The sequence below is a fragment of the Salvelinus fontinalis genome, chromosome 33, assembly GCF_029448725.1.
Source record: "Salvelinus fontinalis isolate EN_2023a chromosome 33, ASM2944872v1, whole genome shotgun sequence".
NCBI lineage: Eukaryota > Metazoa > Chordata > Actinopteri > Salmoniformes > Salmonidae > Salvelinus > Salvelinus fontinalis.
The window spans coordinates 196181-222750 of NC_074697.1; the positions used below are offsets into that span (position 1 = coordinate 196181).

Consider the following 26570-nt stretch of genomic DNA (forward strand, 5'->3'; position numbering starts at 1 on the left):
ACCTTCCTTGTAATCACTGGCTACTGCATACTGAACCTGTCACCTTCCTTGTTATCACTGGCTACTGCATACTGAACCTGTCACCTTCCTTGTTATCACTGGCTACTGCATACTGAACCTGTCTTAGCCCTGAGACAGTAACCTATCATTTGACAGGTATCAATTTTAGAAGGGAACAATCCACATATCCTTTACCTTGCATGGTACAAGCTGCTGGATTTTTAAATGTAATTTACTATATTAGTTAATCTCATTCTCAACACCTTGTATTAAACTACAATAGTCTACAAACAAATTGTGCGCTCTACTCGAGAGAATAGATGTTGGAAACATCACATTCAGGGCTGTCTATACAGCAGGAACTTCACAGACACAAGCTGTTTGTTGGAACTGGTGTAAATGATTAGAAGCGCTAGGAGTGGGTTGGGAGCTCTGCTCTTCTAGCTCTAGAAAGATGCAGAACGCGATTGCAGAAAAGAAGCTGCTGAGTCAAACAGGCCACCTGACGCGCGGACTCAACCGCTGAATCACCGCTGTGTTAATCCCTTTCAGACCGCATTCCGTGACGGACTGAACGGTTCCCGAAGTGGAGGCGAAGGTAAACTCCTCCGGAAAGCAACGGACAGTTTTGAAATTGGCAAGAGAACGAAGGGCGCGAAGGATATTCACGCCGTCGTCTCATTCTGTAGATAGACGGAGGAGAGAAAAGGAGCCCTTTGGAATCAAGCTCCTCTCTCTGCCATTCCGTGGTTCGGGGGGCGACAGAGACTGGTTGGTTACGGGTAGATTCTCTGACACTGGGAGTGAAAACAACGTGACACTACGAAGGAACAACCTGCCCGTTCCCTGCTTTTAGCCGTGAGTGGGGATACTTTATTGTAATGTTTTGATGGTGTTTTTGTTGATGGATGAGAGTGGAGTTAAAAGCTGTGGGGTTATATGAGCGGTGAGCTTCAATGCAAGACATGCGCTCCTCTTTAGGGAGCCTGTTACATCACAATACTGTCATAATAATGAGAATAAAATACGTCTAGTTTATTTTCTAAATAAGAAATACTTATCTTAGTATAAGATTCACAACAAGATATTACTTTTTGCTGTATTTCGTTATGGCTACAGTAGAATATAATGTGTGACAGTGACTACAGTTCACGTTAATTGTTGAAAGTTGACAGGTACAGACATATTCAGCCTACTTTCAGATGAGTTACTTTTGTCTTCACTATGTCTTTCAGGAAAACACTTACTCAGCCCAAACAACAATGAACACCATTGTTTCAGATTTTCTGCAATAGCACGATATTTCTTTTTACATCCTCAACCCAGATATATGTGAGCAGTAGTAAGACTGGCCACAACAGAGTCGCTTGGCTTTTGTTATTCGTTGCTTGCTTCCAGCGTTCACTAAGAGAGCGAGAGAAAGTATGACCATTCACTGACAGTTGGAGTCCCTTCAGTGGACTCGTTGCTGTTAAGTGCCCCAGTCAGAGCCAGTTAGAGTGGCCATTTCCCTACAGGGCAGGTAGATTATAATGCACACTTCCATCTGTAGTGTAGGTTGCATTGAAGACTTGATCAATGTAGAATTGAGTCCAGTGAAGCATGGTGCTGTTTCTATTTGTGACAGAGCCTGGACTACTGCTCTATCCCAAGCCTGCTGCTCTCTGCTCCTTCCTATATATTTGGCACTACACCCCTTCATCTAAGTTAAGCTGAGAGTGCTCCCTGGAACTCATATATTCATTGGTAACCTACTCATACACGTCACATTAAACTGTCTAGGATGCTTAACGTTGCTCAAGCAGAGAGTTTGTTGAAAAACCTTTTGAGGGATCCATGTTGTGCATGTGGTCTAAAAACAGAATGTTTTTCATGTGCCTTTGAAAGTTCCTTTGAAAGTTCCTTTGAAAGTTCCTTTGAAAGTTCCTTTGTTGTCAAAGAAAGTTCATTTTAGCCTAAAAGCATTTGCATTCTATCATTGTACAATAGATAAGTTCCACTGACTACCACCCTCCAAGTGCATCGACTCACATAACCCTCAATGTTACTTGTAGTTAGTATATTCACATAACCCTCAATGTTACTTGTAGTTAGTATATTCACATAACCCTCAATGTTACTTGTAGTTAGTATATTCATGTTTAATGCACTTTATTGCAACATCAAGGATGTGGGTTTGATTCCCACAGGGGACAAGTACGAAAATGGAAAATGGATGCACTCATTACTGTAAGTTGGTCTAGGTTGGTCTAGGTAAGAGCATCTGCTAAGTGACTAGAATGTATATACTAGTATACTAGTGTATAAAGTGTAAATACTAATACAACCCACACATAGCCTAGTGTATATATACTAATACAACCCACACATAGCCTAGGGTATATACTAATACAACCCACACATAGCCTAGTGTATATATACTAATACAACCCACACATAGCCTAGGGTATATATACTAATACAACCCACACATAGCCTAGGGTATATACTAATACAACCCACACATAGCCTAGGGTATATACTAATACAACCCACACATAGCCTAGTGTATATACTAATACAACCCACACATAGCCTAGTGTATATATACTAATGCAACCCACACATAGCCTAGGGTATATACTAATACAACCCACACATAGCCTAGTGTATATACTAATACAACCCACACATAGCCTAGTGTATATACTAATACAAGCCATGGTTAAAACAACGGTTCTTGAAAAGGTAGAATCAATTTCAAGACCTCTGCTCACAACTCTTGTCAGTCTGGAGTACTGATTCATTTAATTGTGTTAAAAATGAACCCAAATTCAGGAGAGAGGACCAGGCTTGAACGCAACCACGTTTTTTGTTGCCTTGAACGCACCTCCCTGTGAGATCATGAAGCACCAGTTGCTACTATTTGCCAATCAGCCTCCAACAAGCTGGTTTTCAACACTTTAACTAGTTGCCTTGACCAGCAGTTCCTCAACAAGCATCATCTGCAACTCATTGGTAATCAGTCTCCACACCTGTCCTCACTCTCCTTAATCAGCACTGCCACCCTACTTAAGCCTGACCAACCAACCATTAGGTCTGTTTGTTCTGCATGTCATAGGATGATGTGTGTTACTAGCCTTATCAAGTGTTGCTGACCAGGTTTAGCGACTTAGCAAGTTAATTGTAATGTTTTGTTGCATCTGCTTCAGTTCAGGTCTTCTTTACTAACCTCTACTCTATTCGTCTCACAACCTGTTGAAATCAATAGTCTCTTGGTGTTGCATGCTTTAGTTTCATTGTTTTCAATTGCTGTATTCAGGCTCTTTATATCCCAGTTCTCTTTCACTGCCCCAGTCTCTGGTACATGTTCTGCTCTCTCACTGCCCCAGTCTCTGGTACATGTTCTGCTCTCTCACTGCCCCAGTCTCTGGTACATGTTCTGCTCTCTTACTGCCCCAGTCTCTGGTACATGTTCTGCTCTCTCACTGCCCCAGTCTCTGGTACATGTTCTGCTCTCTCACTGCCCCAGTCTCTGGTACATGTTCTGCTCTCTCACTGCCCCAGTCTCTGGTACATGTCCTGTTCTCTCACTGCCCCAGTCTCTGGTACATGTTCTGCTCTCTCACTGCCCCAGTCTCTGGTACATGTCCTGTTCTCTCACTGCCCCAGTCTCTGGTACATGTTCTGCTCTCTCACTGCCCCAGTCTCTGGTACATGTTCTGCTCTCTCACTGCCCCAGTCACTGGTACATGTCATGCTCTCTCACTGCCCCAGTCTCTGGTACATGTCCTGCTCTCTCACTGCCCCAGTCTCTGGTACATGTTCTGCTCTCTCACTGCCCCAGTCTCTGGTACATGTTCTGTTCTGCTCTCTCACTGCCCCAGTCTCTGGTACATGTCCTGCTCTCTCACTGCCCCAGTCTCTGGTACATGTTCTGCTCTCTCACTGCCCCAGTCTCTGGTACATGTTCTGCTCTCTCACTGCCCCAGTCTCTGGTACATGTTCTGCTCTCTCACTGCCCCAGTCTCTGGTACATGTCATGCTCTCTCACTGCCCCAGTCACTGGTACATTTAATTTTAATTTGTCTAACCTTAGCAATTTCTTCTTAGCTAGCTACTTAGCCGTCTGTGTATAAAAGATAATTGCGTAATTATCGTATTCCGTCGTCTATCGTAGTCCACACTGCTATCTGCCCAGTAGCTAGCAAACGTCCACCGTCTACCGAATAGTAGTATAAACTTTTCATTATAGTACAACGGTCTGATTTTCATTTTCACTACAGTACAACGGTTTGATTTGTTTGATCTTAGCTAGCTACATAGCCGTCTTTGCATCAAACATAATTGTGTAGTTATTGAGGTTCGCCAGCCAGCTATTTTCGCCCTAACATAACGCAACGTAGCCAAACACTGCTAGCTAGCCAGCTTGCCACCGAATAGCAGCATTGTAGAAACGAGTGCATTACAACGGAACGACTTGATCAGTGTAGTGTTGGCTGACTACACAGTTGTCTTTGCTATCTTTGATTTGTATTTGTTCGATCTTAGCTAGCTACTTAGCTGGCTACATAGCCGTCTTTGTATCGGTGATAATTGTGTAGTTATCAAGGTTCGCTGAGGTTCGCTAGCCAGGTATTCTCGCCCTAACGTAACGTAGTCAACCCTGCTAGCTAGCCAGCTAGCCACCGATTAGCAGCACTGTAGAAACGATTACATTACAACGGAACGACTTGACTTGTGTAGTGTTAGCTAGCTACATAGTTTTCTTTGCTATCTTTCTATCTAAGATAATTGTGTAGCTTTGAGTAATTATCGGTTAGCTAGCCAGCTATTTTTCGCCTCCCGCGCTGCCGTCCTCCTACCTAGCCAACACTGCTAGCTAGCCAACTTCTACCGAATAGCAGCACTGTAGAAACTTACATTACAATAGGAACGACTTGATTAGCGTAGTGTTAGCTAGTTGTCTTTCCTGTCCTTGTATCCATGATAATTGTGTAGTTTAGAGAAATTTAGTGAAATTGTCGAGGTTACCTAGCCAGCTTCACTTTCAACAACGTAGCCACTGCTAGCCAGGCTACTTCACCAGCCAGCAGTACTATATCATTTTAGTCAATAAGATCTTGTATTTTATTCTTATTTTTTGCAACGTAAGCTTAACTTTCTGAACATTCGAGACGTGTAGCCCACTTGTCATTCTAATCTCCTTTGCATTAGCGTAGCCTCTTCTGTAGCCTGTCAACCATGTGTCTGTCTATCCCTGTTCTCTCCTCTCTGCACAGACCATACAAACGCTTCGCACCGCGTGGCCGCGCCCACCCTAACCTGGTGGTCCCAGCCCGCACGACCCACGTGGAGTTCCAGGTCTCCGGTAGCCTCTGGAACTGCCGATCTGCGGCCAACAAGGCAGAGCTCATCTCAGCCTATGCGTCCCTCCAGTCCCTCGACTTCCTGGCACTGACGGAAACATGGCTCACCACAGATAACACTGCTACTCCTACTGCTCTCTCTTCGTCTGCCCACGTGTTCTCGCACACCCCGAGACCTTCTGGTCAGCGGGGTGGTGGCACCGGGATCCTCATCTCTCCCAAGTGGTCATTCTCTCTTTCTCCCCTTACCCATCTGTCTATCGCCTCCTTTGAATTCCATGCTGTCACAGTTACCAGCCCTTTCAAGCTTAACATCCTTATCATTTATCGCCCTCCAGGTTCCCTTGGAGAGTTCATCAATGAGCTTGATGCCTTGATAAGCTCCTTTCCTGAGGACGGCTCACCTCTCACAGTTCTGGGTGACTTTAACCTCCCCATGTCTACCTTTGACTCATTCCTCTCTGCCTCCTTCTTTCCACTCCTCTCCTCTTTTGACCTCACCCTCTCACCTTCCCCCCCTACTCACAAGGCAGGCAATACGCTTGACCTCATCTTTACTAGATGCTGTTCTTCCACTAACCTCATTGCAACTCCCCTCCAAGTCTCCGACCACTACCTTGTATCCTTCTCCCTCTCGCTCTCATCCAACACTTCCCACACTGCCCCTACTCGGATGGTATCGCGCCGTCCCAACCTCCGCTCTCTCTCCCCCGCTACTCTCTCCTCTTCCATCCTATCATCTCTTCCCTCTGCCCAAACCTTCTCCAACCTATCTCCTGATTCTGCCTCCTCAACCCTCCTCTCCTCCCTTTCTGCATCCTTTGACTCTCTATGTCCCCTATCCTCCAGGCCGGCTCGGTCCTCCCCTCCCGCTCCGTGGCTCGACGACTCATTGCGAGCTCACAGAACAGGGCTCCGGGCAGCCGAGCGGAAATGGAGGAAAACTCGCCTCCCTGCGGACCTGGCATCCTTTCACTCCCTCCTCTCTACATTTTCCTCTTCTGTCTCTGCTGCTAAAGCCACTTTCTACCACTCTAAATTCCAAGCATCTGCCTCTAACCCTAGGAAGCTCTTTGCCACCTTCTCCTCCCTCCTGAATCCTCCTCCCCCTCCCCCCCCCCTCCTCCCTCTCTGCAGACGACTTCGTCAACCATTTTGAAAAGAAGGTCGACGACATCCGATCCTCGTTCGCTAAGTCAAACGACACCGCTGGTTCTGCTCACACTGCCCAACCCTGTGCTTTGACCTCTTTCTCCCCTCTCTCTCCAGATGAAATCTCGCGTCTTGTGACGGCCGGCCGCCCAACAACCTGCCCGCTTGACCCTATCCCCTCCTCTCTTCTCCAGACCATTTCCGGAGACCTTCTACCTTACCTCACCTCGCTCATCAACTCATCCTTGACCGCTGGCTACGTCCCTTCCGTCTTCAAGAGAGCGAGAGTTGCACCCCTTCTGAAAAAACCTACACTCGATCCCTCCGATGTCAACAACTACAGACCAGTATCCCTTCTTTCTTTTCTCTCCAAAACTCTTGAACGTGCCGTCCTTGGCCAGCTCTCCTGCTATCTCTCTCAGAATGACCTTCTTGATCCAAATCAGTCAGGTTTCAAGACTAGTCACTCAACTGAGACTGCTCTTCTCTGTATCACGGAGGCGCTCCGCACTGCTAAAGCTAACTCTCTCTCCTCTGCTCTCATCCTTCTAGACCTATCGGCTGCCTTCGATACTGTGAACCATCAGATCCTCCTCTCCACCCTCTCCGAGTTGGGCATCTCCGGCACGGCCCACGCTTGGATTGCGTCCTACCTGACAGGTCGCTCCTACCAGGTGGCGTGGCGAGAATCTGTCTCCTCACCACGCGCTCTCACCACTGGTGTCCCCCAGGGCTCTGTTCTAGGCCCTCTCCTATTCTCGCTATACACCAAGTCACTTGGCTCTGTCATAACCTCACATGGTCTCTCCTATCATTGCTATGCAGACGACACACAATTAATCTTCTCCTTTCCCCCTTCTGATGACCAGGTGGCGAATCGCATCTCTGCATGTCTGGCAGACATATCAGTGTGGATGACGGATCACCACCTCAAGCTGAACCTCGGCAAGACGGAGCTGCTCTTCCTCCCGGGGAAGGACTGTCCGTTCCATGATCTCGCCATCACGGTCGACAACTCCATTGTGTCCTCCTCCCAGAGCGCTAAGAACCTTGGCGTGATCCTGGACAACACCCTGTCGTTCTCCACCAACATCAAGGCGGTGGCCCGTTCCTGTAGGTTCATGCTCTACAACATCCGCAGAGTACGACCCTGCCTCACACAGGAAGCGGCGCAGGTCCTAATCCAGGCACTTGTCATCTCCCGTCTGGATTACTGCAACTCGCTGCTGGCTGGGCTCCCTGCCTGTGCCATTAAACCCCTACAACTCATCCAGAACGCCGCAGCCCGTCTGGTGTTCAACCTTCCCAAGTTCTCTCACGTCACCCCGCTCCTCCGCTCTCTCCACTGGCTTCCAGTTGAAGCTCGCATCCGCTACAAGACCATGGTGCTTGCCTACGGAGCTGTGAGGGGAACGGCACCTCAGTACCTTCAGGCTCTGATCAGGCCCTACACCCAAACAAGGGCACTGCGTTCATCCACCTCTGGCCTGCTCGCCTCCCTACCACTGAGGAAGTACAGTTCCCGCTCAGCCCAGTCAAAACTGTTCGCTGCTCTGGCCCCCCAATGGTGGAACAAACTCCCTCACGACGCCAGGACAGCGGAGTCAATCACCACCTTCCGGACACACCTGAAACCCCACCTCTTCAAGGAATACCTAGGATAAAGCAATCCTTCTGCCCCCCCCCCCCCCCCCCCTCCCTTAAAAGATCTGATGCACTATTGTAAAGTGGCTGTTCCACTGGATGTCATAAGGTGAATGCACCAATTTGTAAGTCGCTCTGGATAAGAGCGTCTGCTAAATGACTTAAATGTAAATGTAAATGTACATGTTCTGCTCTCTCACTGCCCCAGTCTCTGGTACATGTTCTGCTCTCTCACTGCCCCAGTCTCTGGTACATGTCCTGTTCTCTCACTGCCCCAGTCTCTGGTACATGTTCTGCTCTCTTACTGCCCCAGTCTCTGGTACATGTTCTGCTCTCTCACTGCCCCAGTCTCTGGTACATGTCCTGTTCTCTCACTGCCCCAGTCTCTGGTACATGTTCTGCTCTCTCACTGCCCCAGTCTCTGGCCCACTGGCTTCCTTGCCTCTTGCTATTACTTTTTTCTCTGGCCACCCTGGACCACCGCCCCAGCAGTGACTCACCTGCTCTCTCTCTCTCTCTCAGCAATGGCCTATCTCTCTCATCGTACCGCTTCCTCCAGTCCCCTCTCATGCTCTCTGCTGGTGGTGAAACTTTTTTTGTGGTTGCCTGCTCTGGCCTCCTGACGATCTTGCCTGCTCCATCTTTACAGCCTTTGACACTTCCCCATCATGTGACGCTGGCACGTGACTGCTGCTCTGCCAGTGACATTTCCCTTTCAAATCAAATTTTATTGGTCACATACACATGGCTAGCAGATATTAATGCTAGTGTAGCGAAATGCTTTTGCTTCTAATTCCGACCGTGCAGTAATATCTAACAAGTAATCTAACAATTTCACAACAACTACCTTATACACACAAGTGTAACGGAATTAATAAGAATATGGATGAGCGATGGCCGAACGGCATAGGCAAGATGCAGTAGATGGTATATTTGTACAGTATATACATATGAGAAGAGTAATGTAGGGTATGTAAACATTATATAAAGTAGCATTGTTTAACCTGTTTGGGCTGCAGGGGCAGTATTGAGTAGCCAGATAAAAGGTGCCCATTTCAAACGGCCTCGTACTCAATTCTTGCTCGTACAATATGCATATTATTATTACTATTGGATAGAAAACACTCTCTAGTTTCTAAAACCGTTTGAATTATATCTGTGAGTCAAACAGAACTCATTTGGCACAAACTTCCTGACCAGAAAGTGGAAAGTCTGAAATCGAGGCTCTGTTCTAGGTCCTGCCGATAAATGGGCATGATACGTATTAGTATACGTGCACTTCATAGACCTTCCCCTGGATGTCAAGAGGCGGTGAGAGAAGAAATTTAGTGTTTATCTTGGTCTGAATTGGAATTCAAGCTCTTTGTATGACGTATCCCCCATTTCTTGTTTTCTGGAGAGTGCGAAGAGGGACCTGGATTTGCCTTCTGTTTAGCTGTCGTTATAGGCGACTAATATCTCCGGCTTTGATTTTATTTGATACATGTGACCATATCATCGTAAAGTATGTTTTTTCAATATAGTTTCATCAGATTATTGAACATTTTTCGGGAGTTTTGCCGTGTTCCGTTCTCTTCCAGGTGTTGACATGGAGAGATTCGCGCCACTTGGCTAGTGTGCTTGCTAAATCGAGAGGGAAAATGGACGTTCTAAATCCAAACAACGATTGTTCTTGGACCCCTTGTCCAACATTCTGATGGAAGATCAGCAAAAGTAAGAAACATTTTATGATGCTATTTCATATATCTGTCGTGCATGTGAACTAGTCGTCGGCGCCCAACTTTGGGGTACTCTAGCTATACCGAAGCTGGATGTCGTAATGAAGTTATTTTTTAGAATTCTAACACTGCGATTTCATTAACCTGTTTGGCGTGCAAGCCCGACGTCAGTACATTTATGACAACAGCCACTTCAAGTGCAGGGCGCGAAATTCAAAATATATATTTTTTAAATATTTAACTTTCACACATTAACAAGTCCAATACAGCATTTGAAAGATAAACATCTTGTGAATCCAGCCAACATGTCCGATTTTTTTAATGTTTTACAGCGAAAACACCACGTATATTTATGTTAGCTCACCACCAAATACAAAAAAGGACAGACATTTTTCACAGCACAGGTAGCATGCACAAAGCCAACCTAACTAACCAAGAACCAACCAAACTAACCAAGAAACAACTTCATCAGATGACAGTCTTATAACATGTTATTCAATAACTCTATGTTTTGTTCGAAAAATTTGCATATTTGAGCTATAAATCAGTTTTACATTGCAGCTACCATCACAGCTACCGTCAGAAATAGCACCGAAGCAGCCAGAGTAAATACAGACACCAACGTCAAATACCCAAATACTCATCATAAAACATTTCTGAAAATTATATTGTGTATAGCAAATGACAGACAGGCATCTTGTGATTCCAGACAATATTTCCGATTTATCAAGTGTTTTACAGCGAAAACACAATATAGCATTATATTAGCTTACCACAATAGCCAGAAACACAAGCCATTTACCAGCAGCGAAAGTTAGCGATCGTAACAAACCAGCAAAAGATATATAATTTTTGACTAACCTTGATAAGCTTCATCAGATGACAGTCCTATAACATCAGGTTATACATACACTTATGTTTTGTTCGAAAATGTGCATATTTAGAGCTGAAATCAGTGGTTACACATTGTGCTAACGTAGCATCTTTTTCCCACAACGTCCGGATATTTTTCTGACACTTTTTCTGACACACATATTCTGACCAAATAGCTATTCATAAACTAAGAAATACATGTTGTATAGGAAATGATAGATACACTAGTTCTTAATGCAATCGCCGTGTTAGAATTCTAAAAATAACTTCATTACGACATAAGGCTTACGTTATGGCGAGAGAGTACCCAAAAGCTGGGCGCAAAACTAATAGTACACAGTTCGACAGATATATGAAATAGCATCATAAAATGGGACCTACTTTTGATGATCTTCCATCAGAATGTTGTTCAAGTGGTCCTTTGTTGGGAACAATCGTTGTTTGGTTTTAGAATGGCATTTTTCCCTCTTGAATTAGCAAGCACACTAGCCAAGTGGCGCGAAGCTCTCCTTCCTGAACAAACGCAGAGAACACAACACGCCTAACCTCCCGAAAAAATGTCAATAATTTTAAAACTATATTGAAAAAACATACTTTACGATGATATTGTCACATTTATCAAATAAAATCAAAGCCGGAGATAGTAGCCGTCTATAACGACAGCTTTTCAGAAGGCAATCCCCGGTTGTACGAGCAAGAATTGAATACGAGGCCGCTTGAAATGGGCACCTTTCATCCAAGCTACTCAATAATGCCCTTGCAGCCCAAAGAGGTTAAACACGTTATTTTATGGGGTGACAATACATTAAAACACCCTCCCTTAGCCACCCTGCCAGGGCGCCAGGTCCACCCTCCCAGGGCGCCAGGTCCACCCTGCCAGGGCGCCAGGTCCACCCTCCCAGGGCGCCAGGTCCACCCTCCCAGGACGCCAGGTCCACCCTGCCAGGGCGCCAGGGCCTCCCTGCCAGGGCGCCAGGTCCACCCTGCCAGGGCGCCACGTCCACCCTGCCAAGGCGCCAGGTCCACCCTGTCAGGGGGCCAGTGCCTCCCTCCCGGGGCGCCAGGGCCTCCCTCCCGGGGCGCCAGGTCCTCCCTCCCAGGACGCCAGGTCCACCCTCCCAGGGCGCCAGGTCCACCCTGCCAGGGTGCCAGGTCCACCCTCCCAGGGCGCCAGGTCCGCCCTGCCAGGGCGCCAGGGCCTCCCTCCCAGGACGCCAGGTCCACCCTGCCAGGGCGCCAGGTCCACCCTGCCAGGGCGCCAGGGCCTCCCTCCCAGGGCCTCCCTCCCAGGGCGCCAGGTCCACCCTGCCAGGGCGCCAGGGCCACACTGCCAGGGCGCCAGGGCCTCCCTCCCAGGGCGCCAGGTCCACCCTGCCAGGGCGCCAGGGCCTCCCTCCCAGGGCGCCAGGGCCTCCCTCCCAGGACGCCAGGTCCACCCTGCCAGGGCGCCAGGGCCACACTGCCAGGGCGCCAGGGCCTCCCTCCCAGGGCCTCTCGTACTGTTGTGGGTTTGGAGAGAAGAAGCCAGAGGGAGGTAAGTCATCCCACACAAGTCACCATGATGACTTATCTCCCTCTGGGACCAACTGACAAGTTCATTCATATAATTACTTGTCACTGTCTGCAGTCTGCAAAATGGACTTAATTCACCATCCCCCTCTTGTCAGTGTAGTGTATGATTTGGATTTGATGCACAGTGAACCAAACACTGACTGTTGACTAAGTCGTGGAAAATGTTGTCATGTCACAATAGGTGGTAAGTACAACATGTGTTGATCTTCGTTTGCGGAGACGCTGGTCTTTTCCATTCTAGTGTTGATCTCCGTTTGTGGAGACGCTGGTCTTTTCCATTCTAGTGTTGATCTCCGTTTGTGGAGACGCTGGTCTTTTCCATTCTAGTGTTGATCTCCGTTTGTGGAGACGCTAGTCTTTTTCATTCTAGCGTTGATCTCCGTTTGCGGAGACGCTGGTCTTTTCCATTCTAGTGTTGATCTCCGTTTGTGGAGACGCTAGTCTTTTCCATTCTAGTGTTACTCCCTGCTTGTGTAACGGTGTCAACATTCTTTTCAACTTGTATGAGTGGAAAGTATTTTTTATATATTTCATTATGATGCTTTATACTAGTAGGCCTGAATGCAACATGAAAAATAAATGAATGAAAGACAATAAATTCAACTTTAAGAAAAGTTGAGTTTTTCCATGAATAGCTAAACTAGTACTAATTTATTAACCATCACACCTGACTACATGTTCCTGTATGGCTCACCTTTTTAGCTCAGTGAGGATGTTGTCTGTAATCCATGGCTTCTGGTTGGGGAAGGTATTGTCACTGTACCTCATCAATGCACTTATTGCACTTATTGATGAAGCCAGTGACTGATGTGGTGTAAATTTTATACATTTGCAAAAATTTCTAAACCTGTTTTGGCTGTCTCATTATGGGGTATTGTGTAGATTGATGAGGCCAAAAAACTATTCAATCAATTTTAGAATAACGCTGTAGCTAATGTGGAATGTGGAAGAAGTCAAGGGGTCTGAATACTTTCCGAACCCACTGTAGTTTTACCATACAGATTGGTTCTGTCAACACAATCCACCAGAATCTATATCCATTGGTATGATGTTTGTTGTTGTTTCACCCCAATTATAGAAAAATGATTATTTGTTTAGTTTTTACACCAGTTAGAACATTGACATAGCACACACCCACAAAGTGTGGCGGCCTACGAGCTTTAAAAATATAGTAAAGATCCGTCTAGCGAGCCTCGTGCCCGTCTAGCCAGCCTCGCGCCCCGTCTAGCGAGCCTCGCGCCCGTCTAGCGAGCCTCGCGCCCGTCTAGCGAGCCTCGCGCCCGTCTAGCGAGCCTCGCGCCCCGTCTAGCTAGCCTCGCGCCCCGTCTAGCTAGCCTCGCGCCCCGTCTAGCGAGCCTCGCGCCCCGTCTAGCGAGCCTCGCGCCCCGTCTAGCGAGCCTCGCGCCCTTCTAGCGAGCCTCGCGCCCCGTCTAGCGAGCCTCGCGCCCCGTCTAGCGAGCCTCGCGCCCCGTCTAGCGAGCCTCGCGCCCCGTCTAGCGAGCCTCGTGCCCGTCTAGCGAGGGTTCCATATAGAACCCTTTATGGTGCCATTTCTGGATTATCGCTACTACTAATAAAAAGTCATATTTCTAGCTAAGAATATAATAAACAATTAAATAATGGACAAAATATTACCAGCATAGTTTAAAAATTGTATTGTTATATGCATACAGTTTGGAAATATGCACTGGTGGCCAGGGAGGCATCTGTTTGAATGATGACCCAGGTCAATCTTGGTACCAACTCTGGCTGACTTCTTAGGGAACAGTACAGAGTGGGTTGTTGCCTGGCTGGTTCCTAGAATACCAAAGGAGATGAACTAATGTTTATCTGCCAAAATGAACACAAAATGCTATGCAGCCATATTGTTAAGTACGCCTCTTGGAGGGAACCCAACAGCCTGCTACAACTCATCTCCCCGTGGAGTGAAAAAGTATGTGATCGTAGGTGCGGGGAAGGACGACAGAGGCTGAGGAAAATACCGTTTACATGGAATTTATTATTATTTATCCTTAACACGGTAATGTGGGGAAAAGGGGCTGGACGGAAGAAAAGAAAGTAAAAGTTAAAGAGTCCCCTCTCCTACCTTACCTGCCTTCCCACTACTTACCTAACTTTTAGAGCAACCTGCTGCACTAACCAACATACATGGGGTGGTCCGCCCAGGTCTTACCTAGTGTGCATAGACATATTCAATACTATGGGTTATGTAAGCCCGCAGGCCTCTTGCCTAAACACCCCCCCCCCCCCTGAGAACAAATGAAACAATGAAACAACTTCAATTAACCAAAAACACTAAGTCCTATTGGCATACACATATCTCTGAAGGAGCGGCTACAAAATAATATCAACAAACCTTTTCACTGACAAACAACCAACACAGAACATTAAAAATAAGCTTTTTTTTTCCTGAGGAAGGAACACAGGCTTTTATCAAGCTGCAGAAGGAGTTGGTAATGAAGAGACAGCTGTATCCCCTGACGAGAGGGAGGAGTCAGTGCTCCAATCAGTGAAGGAGTTGGTAATGAAGAGACAGCTGTGTCCCCTGACGAGAGGGAGGAGTCAGTGCTCCAATCAGTGAAGGAGTTGGTAATGAAGAGACAGCTGTATCCCCTGACGAGAGGGAGGAGTCAGTGCTCCAATCAGTGAAGGAGTTGGTAATGAAGAGACAGCTGTATCCCCTGACGAGAGGGAGGAGTCAGTGCTCCAATCAGTGAAGGAGTTGGTAATGAAGAGACAGCTGTATCCCCTGACGAGAGGGAGGAGTCAGTGCTCCAATCAGTGAAGGAGTTGGTAATGAAGAGACAGCTGTGTCCCCTGACGAGAGGGAGGAGTCAGTGCTCCAATCAGTGAAGGAGTTGGTAATGAAGAGACAGCTGTGTCCCCTGACGAGAGGGAGGAGTCAGTGCTCCAATCAGTGAAGGAGTTGGTAATGAAGAGACAGCTGTGTCCCCTGACGAGAGGGAGGAGTCAGTGCTCCAATCAGTGAAGGAGTTGGTAATGAAGAGACAGCTGTGTCCCCTGACGAGAGGGAGGAGTCAGTGCTCCAATCAGTGAAGGAGTTGGTAATGAAGAGACAGCTGTATCCCCTGACGAGAGGGAGGAGTCAGTGCTCCAATCAGTGAAGGAGTTGGTAATGAAGAGACAGCTGTATCCCCTGACGAGAGGGAGGAGTCAGTGCTCCAATCAGTGAAGGAGTTGGTAATGAAGAGACAGCTGTATCCCCTGACGAGAGGGAGGAGTCAGTGCTCCAATCAGTGAAGGAGTTGGTAATGAAGAGACAGCTGTGTCCCCTGACGAGAGGGAGGAGTCAGTGCTCCAATCAGTGAAGGAGTTGGTAATGAAGAGACAGCTGTGTCCCCTGACGAGAGGGAGGAGTCAGTGCTCCAATCAGTGAAGGAGTTGGTAATGAAGAGACAGCTGTGTCCCCTGACGAGAGGGAGGAGTCAGTGCTCCAATCAGTGAAGGAGTTGGTAATGAAGAGACAGCTGTATCCCCTGACGAGAGGGAGGAGTCAGTGCTCCAATCAGTGAAGGAGTTGGTAATGAAGAGACAGCTGTATCCCCTGACGAGAGGGAGGAGTCAGTGCTCCAATCAGTGAAGGAGTTGGTAATGAAGAGACAGCTGTGTCCCCTGACGAGAGGGAGGAGTCAGTGCTCCAATCAGTGAAGGAGTTGGTAATGAAGAGACAGCTGTGTCCCCTGACGAGAGGGAGGAGTCAGTGCTCCAATCAGTGAAGGAGTTGGTAATGAAGAGACAGCTGTGTCCCCTGACGAGAGGGAGGAGTCAGTGCTCCAATCAGTGAAGGAGTTGGTAATGAAGAGACAGCTCTGTCCCCTGACGAGAGGGAGGAGTCAGTGCTCCAATCAGTGAAGGAGTTGGTAATGAAGAGACAGCTGTGTCCCCTGACGAGAGGGAGGAGTCAGTGCTCCAATCAGTGAAGGAGTTGGTAATGAAGAGACAGCTGTATCCCCTGACGAGAGGGAGGAGTCAGTGCTCCAATCAGTGAAGGAGTTGGTAATGAAGAGACAGCTGTATCCCCTGACGAGAGGGAGGAGTCAGTGCTCCAATCAGTGAAGGAGTTGGTAATGAAGAGACAGCTGTATCCCCTGACGAGAGGGAGGAGTCAGTGCTCCAATCAGTGAAGGAGTTGGTAATGAAGAGACAGCTGTGTCCCCTGACGAGAGGGAGGAGTCAGTGCTCCAATCAGTGAAGGAGTTGGTAATGAAGAGACAGCTGTGTCCCCTGACGAGAGGGAGGAGTCAGTGCTCCAATCAGTGAAGGAGTTGGTAATGAAGAGACAGCTGTGTCCCCTGACGAGAGGGAGGAGTCAGTGCTCCAATCAGTGATGGGGCTGAACCAATCAGCTGCTTAGAATCCAGGAAGCCATTTCCTGAATTACACACATACAAACCTACAACAACACAGAAACTGGGTCACATAACAGATATACTGCAATTATTATGACGTACAGTAGCTATAAAGAACAACTCAGCAGTAGCAGCCCAAGAGCCTCTGATAGCTGGGTTACTGCAGGACTGAGCAACACATAGATATTGTCTTAAAAGTCATGTAATGATTAACTAGGCTTATTGAATCACCAAGACGTATTACAGTATACATCATTTATGATAAATCATTGAGATACATGGCTACCTCCTCTGGCAGCCCACTGCCAATCACATGCATTCAACAGATTTAGATGCACTATTGTAAAGTGGCTGTTCCACTGGATATAAGGTGAATGCACCAATTTGTAAGTCGCTCTGGATAAGAGCGTCTGCTAAATGACTTAAATGTAAATGCAACAGAGGTCAGCAACAGTCTTCTAATAGCTTCATGAAACATAGTCCCCTCATCTCCACAATGAAATACTGAAATAAAAGGAACAACTAGCTAATTGTCAATGTCAGGCTGGGTCTGTAGTTCTGTTTGGCATATTCCAAATGGGCTCCCGAGTGGTGCAGCGGTCGATGGCACTGCATCTCAGTACTTGAGGCATCTATAAAGACACCCTGGTTCGATTCCAGGCTGTATCACAACCGGCTGTGAATGGGAGTCCCATAGGGCGGCGCACAATTGGACCAGCGTCGTCCGGGTTTGGTTGGTGTAGGCTGGCATTGTAAATAAGAATTTGTTCTTAACTTCTTGCGACTACAGGGGGTGCTGTTTTCTCATTAGCATAATTGCATTACAGATTAAACGGCTTCCTACTAAATTCTTGCTCGTACAATATGCATATTATTACTATTATTGGATAGAAAACACTCTCTAGTTTCTATAGGCGTTGGAATTTTGTCTCTGAGTGGAACAGAACTCATTCTACAGCAATTTCCCTGACATGGATTCAGATTTCACACATTTTGGCCCCTGATCTGGAGTCAGTTTAAAGGCCACTGTGAACGCTATCAGGATACGGACACTGCTTACGTCTTCCCCTGGATGCCTTTACGTGATGACGATTTGAATGGTATCGATTGCGCAATCACAGCCCCTATTAAACAAAAACACGTGTAGGTAGGAACTCTTTTCCAGATGCGTCGGGCGCGCGGTGGACACAGACCTGCTCTTTTTCCAAGCATTAGTGTAGCCAGTTATATTTTAGGCTGGGTTTCTGTGCAGCACTTCGAGATATTAGCTGATGTACGAAGGGCTATATAAAATAAAATTGATTGATTGATTGATATTTCTCCGGTCATGTTTCTACTCGTTATAGGAGTTAGAAACATCATAAGGTAGTTAATTTAAACCGTTTTATAGCAATTTATATCCGTTTAGTGCGATTTTGGGACATTTATTTCTGAGACACTGTGAATCTCTGGGCACGGTTCCAGTTCATGCCGAACGCAATGGGCATTTCTACATGGCAAGAGGACAGCTTTCGACCAAAAGACGATTAGACCCAAGAAAGGATTCTTTGCCCAAGATTCTGATGGAAGAACAGCTCAAAGTAGGAACAATTTATTATGATAAATCGTGTTTCTGTCGAAAATTGTTAATCGCTTATGACGCCATTTTGTTTCACGTAGCTTCGCTTGGCGCAAACTGTATTGAAAAGTAAGGATAATTTAAAAAATGTAAATCAGCGATTGTATTAAGAATTAAATTGTCTATCAATCGCTGTCCACCCTATATTTTTTAGTCACGTTTATGAGTATTTATGTATATGACTAGATCACTGTCTAATATGGCGCACGACATTGTCTGACCAGCTGGGCAACTTTTGTCATTGTCTAACCATGATTTTGGTGGCTAAATATGCACATTTTCGAACAAACTGTATATGTATGTTGTAATGTGATGTTACAGGAGTGTCATCTGAAGAATTCTGAGAAGGTTAGTAAAAAAATTAATATATTTTGGCGATGTTTACGTTATCGCTCTCTTTGGCTAGAATCTATGCTCTGGTAACGTTTGCATATGTGGTATGCTAATATAACGATTTATTGTGTTTTCGCTGTAAGACACTTAGAAAATCTGAAATATTGTCTGGATTCACAGGATCTGTGTCTTTCGATTAGTGTATGCTGTGTATTTTTACGAAATGTTTGATGATTAGTAATTACGTAATACACGGTGCTCTATGTAGTTATTCTAGTCCATTTGTGACGGTGGGTGCAATTGTAAACTATGCCATCTACCTGAAATATGCACATTTTTCTAACAAAACCTATCCTATACCATAAATATGTTATCGGACTGTCATCTGATGAGGCTTTTTCTTGGTTAGTGGCTATCAATATCTTAGTTTAGCCGAATTGGTGATAGCACCTGATGGAGTAAGAAACTGATGGAGTTAGAAAAGTGGTGTCTTTTGCTAACGTGGTTAGCTAATAGATTTACATATTTTGTCTTCCCTGTAAAACATTTTAAAAATCTGAAATGGTGGCTTTATTCACAAGATCTGTATGTTTCATTAGGTGTCTTGGACTTGTGATTTAATGATATTTAGATGCTACTATTTAATTGTGACGCTATGCTAGGCTATGCTACTCAGTGTGGGGGGGTGGGGGGTGCTCCCGGACCCGGAGTAGATACTCGTGAAAGGTTAACTGACTTGCCAAGGTAAATAATACTACTTTTTATTTGTAAGAGCTAGCTAGCTTGTAAAGTTGCTAATTAAAGCAGGCAGGAAAAAGCTAGGCTAACCAGCTAGCTTAACAATGATTTCCAAATTATAATACAACTTTATTTACGCAGCTTATAGTTTATCATATGACTTTGGCATCATATTTTAATTAAATAATTAACTTTGTATCAACTTAATAACTTGATACAAAATGTGCTTATTGGTAGGCGTTGGTTTTTTACATTTACATTTAAGTAATTTAGGAGACGCTCTTATCCAGAGCGACTTACACATTTTTAACCTGAATGGGTGGTAGTTAAAATTTGAATGGACCAAAATGTTCTATATAGAACCCCTTTTTTTATTTTTTTTTATTTTTTTATTTTACCGTTATTTTACCAGGTAAGTTGACTGAGAACACGTTCTCATTTGCAGCAACGACCTGGGGAATAGTTACAGGGGAGAGGGGATGAATGAGCCAATTGTAAACTGGGGATTATTAGGTGACCATGATGGTTTGAGGGCCAGATTGGGAATTTAGCCAGGACACCGGGGTTAACGCCCCTACTCTTACGATACGTACCATGGGATCTTTAATGACCTCAGAGGGTCAGGACACCCGTTTAACGTCCCATCTGAAAGACGGAACCCTACACAGGGCAGTGTCCCCAATCACTGCCCTGGGGCATTGGGATATTTTTTAGACCAGAGGAAAGAGTGCCTCCTACTGGCCCTCCAACACCACTTCCAGCAGCATCTGGTCTCCCATCCAGGGACTGACCAGGACCAACCCTGCTTAGCTTCAGAAGCAAGCCAGAGTATAGGGTTTAATTCCCTTATTAACACACAATTTCATCTAGCTTTTAGATAGCAATTAGTTTGGAACAGCACAGGTTTGTATGAACCTTGCTGTCCGCCACTCCTACCTCAATGTTGCAAAATATGAATTCGATCTCCCCTGCCATAGAGTTAACTGTGTTGGACGTCAGCTAGCAATTTTTCTAATCAGGCAAAATCATGCCCCTGTCTGGTACAGGTACCACCACACCACACTCCCCCCTCTCTCCCTGGGCTGTCTCCCCCTGTCTGGTACAGGTACCACCACACCACACTCCCCCCTCTCTCCCTGGGCTGTCTCCCCCTGTCTCCCCCTGTCTGGTACAGGTACCACCACACCACACTCCCCCCTCTCTCCCTGGTCTGTCTCCCCCTGTCTGGAACAGGTACCTCCACCACACTCCCCCCTCTCTCCCTGGCCTGTCTCCCCCTGTCTGGTACAGGTACCACCACACCACACTCCCCCCTCTCTCCCTGGTCTGTCTCCCCCTGTCTGGAACAGGTACCTCCACCACACTCCCCCCTCTCTCCCTGGGCTGTCTCCCCCTGTCTGGTACAGGTACCACCACACCACACTCCCCCCTCTCTCCCTGGGCTGTCTCCCCCTGTCTCCCCCTGTCTGGTACAGGTACCACCACACCACACTCCCCCCTCTCTCCCTGGTCTGTCTCCCCCTGTCTGGAACAGGTACCTCCACCACACTCCCCCCTCTCTCCCTGGCCTGTCTCCCCCTGTCTGGTACAGGTACCACCACACCACACTCCCCCCTCTCTCCCTGGTCTGTCTCCCCCTGTCTGGAACAGGTACCTCCACCACACTCCCCCCTCTCTCCCTGGTCTGTCTCCCCCTGTCTGGTACAGGTACCCCCACCACACTCCCCCCTCTCTCCCTGGGCTGTCTCCCCCTGTCTCCCCCTGTCTGGTACAGGTACCCCCACCACACTCCCCCCTCTCTCCCTGGTCTGTCTCCCCCTGTCTCCCCCTGTCTGGTACAGGTACCACCACACCACACTCCCCCCTCTCTCCCTGGTCTGTCTCCCCCTGTCTCCCCCTGTCTGGTACAGGTACCACCACACCACACTCCCCCCTCTCTCCCTGGCCTGTCTCCCCCTGTCTCCCCCTGTCTGGTACAGGTACCCCCACCACACTCCCCCCTCTCTCCCTGGGCTGTCTCCCCCTGTCTGGTACAGGTACCTCCACCACACCACACTCCCCCCTCTCTCCCTGGGCTGTCTCCCCTTGTCTGGTACAGGTACCACCACACCACACTCCCCCCTCTCTCCCTGGTCTGTCTCCCCCTGTCTCCCCCTGTCTGGTACAGGTACCACCACACCACACTCCCCCCTCTCTCTCTGGCCTGTCTCCCCCTGTCTGGTACAGGTACCCCCACCACACTCCCCCCTCTCTCCCTGGGCTGTCTCCCCCTGTCTGGTACAGGTACCACCACACCACAGTCCCCCCTCTCTCCCTGGGCTGTCTCCCCCTGTCTGGTAAAGGTACCCCCACCACACTCCCCCCTCTCTCCCTGGTCTGTCTCCCCCTGTCTGATACAGGTACCCCCACCACACTCCCCCCTCTCTCCCTGGGCTGTCTCCCCCTGTCTCCCCCTGTCTGGTACAGGTACCACCACACCACACTCCCCCCTCTCTCCCTGGTCTGTCTCCCCCTGTCTCCCCCTGTCTGGTACAGGTACCACCACACCACACTCCCCCCTCTCTCCCTGGCCTGTCTCCCCCTGTCTGGTACAGGTACCACCACACCACACTCCCCCCTCTCTCCCTGGGCTGTCTCCCCCTGTCTCCCCCTGTCTGATACAGGTACCTCCACCACACTCCCCCCTCTCTCCCTGGTCTGTCTGCCCCTGTCTCCCCCTGTCTGGTACAGGTACCACCACACCACACTCCCCCCTCTCTCCCTGGGCTGTCTCCCCCTGTCTCCCCCTGTCTGGTACAGGTACCACCACACCACACTCCCCCCTCTCTCCCTGGGCTGTCTCCCCATGTCTCCCCCTGTCTGGTACAGGTTCCCCCACCACACTCCCCCCTCTCTCCCTGGGCTGTCTCCCCCTGTCTCCCCCTGTCTGGTACAGGTTCCCCCACCACACTCCCCTCTCTCCCTGGTCTGTCTCCCCCTGTCTGGTACAGGTACCACCACACCACACTCCCCCCTCTCTCCCTGGTCTGTCTCCCCCTGTCTGGTACAGGTACCCCCACCACACTCCCCCCTCTCTCCCTGGGCTGTCTCCCCCTGTCTCCCCCTGTCTGGTAAAGGTACCACCACACCACACTCCCCCCTCTCTCCCTGGGCTCTCTGCCCCTGTCTCCCCCTGTCTGGTACAGGTACCACCACACCACACTCCCCCCTCTCTCCCTGGGCTGTCTCCCCCTGTCTCCCCCTGTCTGGTACAGGTACCTCCACCACACTCCCCCCTCTCTCCCTGGCCTGTCTCCCCCTGTCTGGAACAGATACCACCACACCACACTCCCCCCTCTCTCCCTGGGCTGTCTCCCCCTGTCTGGTACAGGTACCTCCACCACACTCCCCCCTCTCTCCCTGGGCTGTCTCCCCCTGTCTCCCCCTGTCTGGTACAGGTACCACCACACCACACTCCCCCCTCTCTCCCTGGGCTGTCTCCCCCTGTCTCCCCCTGTCTGGTACAGGTACCCCCACCACACTCCCCCCTCTCTCCCTGGGCTGTCTCCCCCTGTCTCCCCCTGTCTGGTACAGGTACCACCACACCACACTCCCCCCTCTCTCCCTGTGCTGTCTCCCCCTGTCTCCCCCTGTCTGATACAGGTACCACCACACCACACTCCCACCTCTCTCCCAAGCTTTCCCTCGCATCCAGCACACATGCTCTGTTGGGCGAGTGACTCTGAACTTACAAATGGCTCCAAGTCATTATATATTAGATTTTTTTCTTGTGCATTTTGGTATTTGCCTCATGACTCTTGCATGTTTTGTTGACTAGGAACCTTCTTGTTTACCCAAACGTGGGACAGACTATGTTTGTTCCCACATTCGGGACTCTGACTTTCTATTGGTTACACTGACTTTTGGCCACCCATCCTATTCTAACCACCTCTCCCCGTCTTTGTATTCATGTTACCTGTTGAAATTGCTGTACAAAATGATCTTATTGCCATCTGATGCACATTCAGATCTCATAAATCAGCACTGCAGAGCTCTCCCTGTCCTCTGCCGTGCCCTGATTGTATTACTGCTGATGATATCTGGAATTGTGCATGTACACCCTGGCCAATCTATTGTTGCTAGCCCCAATTCTGACTTGTTGTAACGGTCGTCATATTTTTCCTCCTCCTCGGATGAGGAGAGGCGAGAAGGATTGGACCAAAATGCAGCGTAGGTGGAATACATGATGATTTTAATAATAATAACGAAGACGAAAATATACTTGAACAAACTACAAAACAATAAACGAAGTCAACAGACCTGAACAAACAAACTTACATAAATAACACGAAAGAACGCACGAACAGGAACAGACTACATACACGAACGAAAACGAAACAGTCCCGTGTGGTGCGACATACACAGACACGGAAGACAATCACCCACAAACAAACAGTGAGAACAGCCTACCTTAATATGGCTCTCAATCAGAGGAAACGTCAAACACCTGCCTCTAATTGAGAACCATATCAGGCAACACATTTAACCCCACATAGAAAACACATAACATAGAATGCCCACCCAGCTCACGCCCTGACCAACTAAACACATACAAAAACAAAGGAAAACAGGTCAGGAACGTGACACTTGTGCTTTGATATCTGCTTCACGGATTTCTGATCTCGTAAAAGCCTGGGTTTTCTGCACGTTAACACTAGAATCATATTACCTAAAATGGATCAATTGAAAGTGTGGGTTCACAGCTCCAATCCAGATGTGTTGGTCATTACTGAGACGTGGTTAAGTACGAGTGATTTGAATACTGATGTTAACCGTTCTGGGTATAACCTTTTTCGGAAAGACAGATCTTCCAAAGGTGGGGGAGTGGTAATCTTTACCGAGGATCACCTTCAGTACTCGGTTGTCTCCACAAAGTCTGTCCCCAAACAATTTGATTTGCTGGTTTTAAGCATTAAACTTTCAAATAACTCTTCGTTGACTGTTGCTGGGTGTTATCGTCCTCCATCAGCACCAGCCTGTACCCTACCTGCCCTAAACTCTCTCCTGTCCCCTTACACTAAGTCTGAATTTGTCCTGCTAGGTGACTTAAACTGGGACATGTTTAAACCACCTGACCAAGTCCCAGAGAAATGGGATTCCCTATATCTTTCTCAGATTATTACCAATCCCACAAGGTATTTGATCACCACTTCATAATGTCAGCATTCCTATTTGACTCAGCCATGCCTCCTTGACCGTCCAACATTTTCTCATCTCCCACCTCTTCTAATGCAACTATCCCGCTGCTTCTCCCTATTTTCCCTCCCCCTGCACCGCTACAAAGTTTCTCCCTGCAGGCGGTCACTGAGTCCGAGGTGCTAAAGGAGCTCCAGAAACTAGACCTGAAAAGCCATCTGTATCAGATGGTTTAGACCCTTTCTTCTTTAGGGTTGCTGCCCCTATCATCACCAAGACTATCTCTGATGTGTTTAACCTGCCTCTCCTCTCTGGGGAGGTTCCCATTGCTTGGAAGGCAGCCACGGTTCATTCTTTATTTAAAGGGGGAGATCAAGCTGATCCTAACTGTTATAGGCCTATTTCTATTTTGCCCTGTTTATCAAAAGTGTGGGAAGAACTTGTCAATAATCAGCTGACTGGCTTTCTTGATGTCTATAGTATTCTCTCTGGTATGTATCTGGTTTCCACTCAGGTTAATATATAATAATCAACTGACTGGCTTTCTTGATGTTTATAGTATTCTCTCTGGTATGTATCTGGTTTCCACTCAGGTTAATATATAATAATCAACTGACTGGCTTGATGTGTATAGTATTCTCTCTGGTATGTAATCTGGTTTCCGCTCAGGTTATGGATGTGTCACTGCAACCTTAAAGGTCCTCAATGATGTCACCATTGCCCTTGATTCTAAGCAATGTTGTGCTGCTATCTTTATTGACTTGGCCAAAGCTTTTGATACGGTAGACCATTCTATTCTTGTTGGCCGGTTAAGGAGTATTGGTGTCTCTGAGAGGTCATTGGGATGGTTTGCTAACTACCTCTCTCAAAGAGTGAGGTGTATAAAGCCCGAAAATCTGCTGTCTCAGCCACTGCCTGTCACCAAGGGAGTACCCTAAGGCTTGATCCTAGGCCCCACGCTCTTCTCAATTTACATCAACAACAGTTCAGGAAGCGCTCTCATCCATGTATATGCATATGATAGTCTTATACTCAGCTGGCCCCTCCCCAGATTACATGTTAAACGCTCTACAGCAAAGCTTTCTTAGTGTCCAACAAGCTTTCTCTGCCCTTAACCTTGTTCTGAACACCTCCAAAACAAAGGTCATGTGGTTTGGTAATAAGAATGACCCTCCCCCCACAGGTGTGATTACTACCTGTGAGGGTTTAGAGCTTGAGGTAGTCACCTCATACAAGTACGTGGGAGTATGGCTAGACGGTGTACTGTCCTTCTCTCAGCACATATCAAAGCTGCAGGCTAAGGTTACATCTAGACTTGCTTTCCTCTATCGTAATCACTCCTCTTTCACCCCAGCTGCCAAACTAACCCTGATTCAGATGACCATCCTACCCATGCTAGGTTACGGAGAGATAATTTATAGATCGGCAGGTAAGGGTACTCTCGAGCGGCTAGATGTTCTTTACCATTCGGCCATCAGATTCGTCACCAGTGCTCCATATAGGACACATCACTGCACTCTATTCTCCTCTGTAAACTGGTCGTCTCTGTATACCCGTCGCAAGACCCACTGGTTGATGCTTATTTATAAAACCCTCTTAGGCCTCACTCCCCCCTATCTGAGATATCTACTGCAGCCCTCATCCTCCACATACAACACCCATTCTGACAGTCACATTCTGTTAAAGGTCCCCAAAGCACACTCATCCCTGGGTCGCTCCTCTTTTCAGTTCGTTGCAGCTAGCGACTGGATTGAGCTGCAACAAACACTCAAACTGGACAGTTTTGTCTCCATCTCTTCAAAGACTCAATCATGGACACTCTTACTGACAGTTGTGGCTGCTTTGTGTGATGTATTGTTGTCTCTACCTTCTTGCCCTTTGTGCTGTTGTCTGTGCCCATTAATGTTAGTACCATGTTTGTGTTGCTACCATGTTGTGCTGCTGCCATGTTGTGTTACAACCATGCTGTGTTGTCATGTTGTGTTGCTGCCATGCTGTGTTGTTGTTTTAGGTCTCTCTTTATGTAGTG

At 47.6% G+C, this 26570-nt stretch overlaps 1 protein-coding gene across 2 annotated transcripts in view; it reads left to right on the plus strand.

The window, feature by feature from the left end:
- Positions 1-392: 392 nt before the first annotated feature.
- LOC129831624 (contactin-5-like) overlaps positions 393-26570 on the plus strand; it is an 804231-nt gene continuing 778053 nt past the window's right edge. For both annotated transcript variants that reach the window (XM_055894962.1, XM_055894963.1), the window contains exon 1: positions 393-858. The gene's annotated coding sequence lies outside the window, so the exon portion shown is untranslated. The remainder of the gene's footprint in view (positions 859-26570) is intronic.